This window comes from Rhincodon typus, chromosome 9 (genome assembly GCF_021869965.1).
Source record: "Rhincodon typus isolate 14 chromosome 9, sRhiTyp1.1, whole genome shotgun sequence".
Classification (NCBI taxonomy): Eukaryota; Metazoa; Chordata; class Chondrichthyes; order Orectolobiformes; family Rhincodontidae; genus Rhincodon; species Rhincodon typus.
This window is the reverse complement of record NC_063340.1, coordinates 89,140,150-89,143,918: the sequence shown is the minus strand read 5'-3', so window position 1 is coordinate 89,143,918 and position 3,769 is coordinate 89,140,150.

The following is a 3,769-nucleotide window of genomic DNA, read 5'->3' as shown; positions in this document are numbered from 1 at the left end:
ACACACAATACTCACTAACACAGACTGCTGTATAACACACACACACAATACTCACTAACATAGAAACAGCTGAGTAACACACACACACAATACTCTAACACAGAAACAGCTGAACAACACACACACAATACTCTAACACAGAAACAGCTGAATAACACACACTCACAATACTCTAACAGACTGTGGAATAACACACACACACAATGTTCACTAACACACAGATTGCTGAATAACACACACACAGTACTCAGTAACACACAGAAGAACACCCTTCAGAAGAAGGGTCCAGACCTGAAACGTCAGCTTTCCTGCTCCTCTGATGCTGCTTGGCCTGCTGTGTTCATCCAGCTCTACACCTTGTTATCTCAGATTCTCCAGCATCGGCAGTTCCTACTATCTCAGTAAAACACAGACTGCTGAATAACACACATGCACAATACTCTAACAGACTGCGGAATAACACACAGACACACTGCTCACTAACACAGGCTGCGGAATAACACGCAGTACTCACTAACACAGACTGCTCAATAACACCCTCACACAATCTCACTAACACACAGACTGCTGAATAACTCACACACAATGCTCACTAACATACAAGCTGTTGACTCTGGTCAGATATTGATTGTGTTGGTTATATTTTTGGAAAAAGAATTCTGAATTAATGATTCATATTGCACAATGGCAGTTTAAGAATTTGAAATCAATGTCAAAAAAGTCTTGAAGTAATAGTAAACATTGCTGTGAAGCTGTCAAATTGATGTGTGCCAATCAACATATTAATCAGGAGGTGGAGAGTGGGCTATTAATTTACTAATGTTCCATTTTACATTACAACACCATTTGGAAATCTACTTCAATGATGTTGCAGTATCAAGGATACAAACAAAAAAGCTGAACAACTGGTATTTGTATCATGCCAGGTTTCAGTCACAGCCCAGGGAGTTATTACGATCATTTATAATAAGAAGGGAGGAACATTGGAACTTAAATCCCTGATGGCAACTTTGATCCCTGCCTATTGTATTATCTTTAGGATTCTTGATTGCATCTCATCTGGACTTTGTGCCTATTAATATTTCATGCTTTGTTAACTCATTAGTTGATTATAATTTTACCAGTCAATTTGGATCTTGAGTTTGATCGCAGACTTTATTTGCGTAAAATCAAATTAATGTATTTTTGATTTCCAGATCCTTTCAAATGTCCTATCTTACACCAAGTCACACATGTCTCTCACTTCTGCCTCTGTGGGCATTCATTTGCTCCCAGTCTATTTCTAAACCTCTCAGCCAGGTTTTTAACATGTTCAATGGCAGTTTTTCTTTCCAACTTGCTTTCATTTATTCATCTTGCCCAGCCAGATAGACCTGGAATTGTATATCCTCTTGTATATCCTCACCTCATTTTGCCCATTCCTTCTGTAGCCCCAGCTTCCTCTTGGTGACTGTATCTTCAGTTATGTTGGTCTGCTGCTCTGGAATTCCATTCTCAATCCCACTGCATGTCCCTCCCTTCCTTTAAAACCCACCTAAACAATTAAAAGCCATACAGAAGAGTCTCCCTTCCTTGCACTTGGCCAATAGATTTGAATGTTATGACGCTTCAAGTGCTCATTCAAGGCTGTGAAGTTAAGCTTCACCAAACCCCATATCCTCTATATGAAAATGGTTTTCCTCAAAGCACTTCCATACCCCTAACTTTCACTTTAAAAATGTGCCCCTCCATTGACGCTTTGACTAAGTGGGACTGCTACTTTCTATCCTCCCTGTCCATGTCCCTCATAATCTTACACACCTCTATCAGGTCACCCCTCAACCTTCTCTACTCTGAAGAAAACAACCTGAGTTTATCTAGCCTCTCTTCATCGCTGAAATGTTCCATTCCAAGCAACATTCTTTTGAACAAAAACAAAGTTGCTGGAAAAGATCAGCAGGTCTGGCAGCATCTGTGAAGGAAAAGCAGAGTTAACATTTTGGGTCCGGTGAGCCTTTCTCAGAACTGTCCAGTCATGATGAGGAAATGGTGATTCGGATGTGACTTGTGTGATGAAACTTTGGAGTAGATGATGATATTCCAGACTTTGCTACTCTTCTTCTTCAAAGTGTTAGGATGGAGATGTATTGGACCAATCTTAGTGAATCTAGACTAGATCCTGGAGATTGAATATGCTGTAACCAGTGTGTACAGAGGGGTGAGTATTCAGATCAGTGGCTGGATCAGTGAGTGAAACTACTCTGAATGTTTTGACTATTAATGTGCCTGCACCCATCCAGGAAACCAATGATTATTCTCTCAGACTGCTGGCTTCAGTCTTGATGGAACAGCAGGCAGGAGTTGAATCATTTGATATCACACACAACATCTGAACTGCTTTTGATGAAATGACTGAATCTGCTTCACATCCGTGATGACTTTCAGGATTATCATTGTCATGCTGGTGGTTGGTCAGAGGGAGATAGACAAGCTATCTTGTGTCCATCGGTGATTATATGGCATTTATGTTATGACTGAGGCTGGAATAATGCACTGTCCCTCTCTATTCCCACTACTCCAAGTGTCACAACGTAAAACATCAACACATTTTTTCAATTACCAAGAAGACCAATAGACACCCTGTCTACAATTAGGTTTTCAGATAAAAAGTTCCATTAACCAGACTTCCTAATGAACACAATAATGGGTTTATCATCAAAACAAAACTTATTTAATGATGTAATTATTGCTTAGCATACACATTTAGTAATATAGAAGTATCATGGCTTATTCCTCTAAATTTGCCCAAAACACACACACGCACATGCTGTAACAGATTTATCTGCAGCAATGTTGCCAATGAGTTATTCTTGAAAGCAAGAGGATAAAGTTATGATGTTCTGGAGATTATTGCTCAGATGTTCTTGCAAATGTGGTCAAGTCATTAATCATACATGGTTGTCTCTGAAGTCTTGTAGCAAGAGTTTGCTCAAGAAACACAATCTCAGGATATTCTTTCAGTCAGTCTTTCAAAAGAACAAACTGGTTTCACCCTGAACTGGAGCAGAGGCTTTTCTTTTCAGAAATGGGAGAGATCAGCTGGGCAGCTTGTTCTTAGAAAGCTTTCTATCAACTGAACCAGTTAAAACAGGAAATTTTCCAAGCCAGTTACTGTTCAAAAGCCAGCCCCAGCAGTACCCACAACAAAGCTTGCAGTTATCACCAACCACGTGATTTTGATCAAGTTTTATTAAAAAAGGTTCAATAATTATTGTGAACCCTCAATGAATAAACCACTCTACCTCTGTGCACAAAACTTGAAATAAACATGATTTTCTGCAGCCTTGCAAAACCTAAGCCAACAAAGCAATACTGAATATACAACATCTGTGTAACACTTATCCAAGATAACAATGGGTCAACATATAACAACATACAGAGAAGATATCGTAGAATCAAAGCATCACATTGTACAGAAGGGCCTAATAGCCCATTGAGTCTGTACTACTCAAGCTACACTAAATCTACATGAGAATGACTTTCCAGCACTCAGACCATAGCCTTGAGTGTGATAACATTTTGAGGTAATATCCCTATCCCTGGGTCAGAAGGTCTTGGTTCAAGTGGCACTTGCTATGGGCAGACATTGCAACGTGTCTGAACAGGTTGGTTAAAAATAACTTTGACAACACACCTCCAGGACAGACAGGCTACACAGTAATTGTCTATGTCCAATTCAATGTTCTCCCAATAAGATCTTAAGTGTAGTTCTCACCAGCACTGCCCGGGG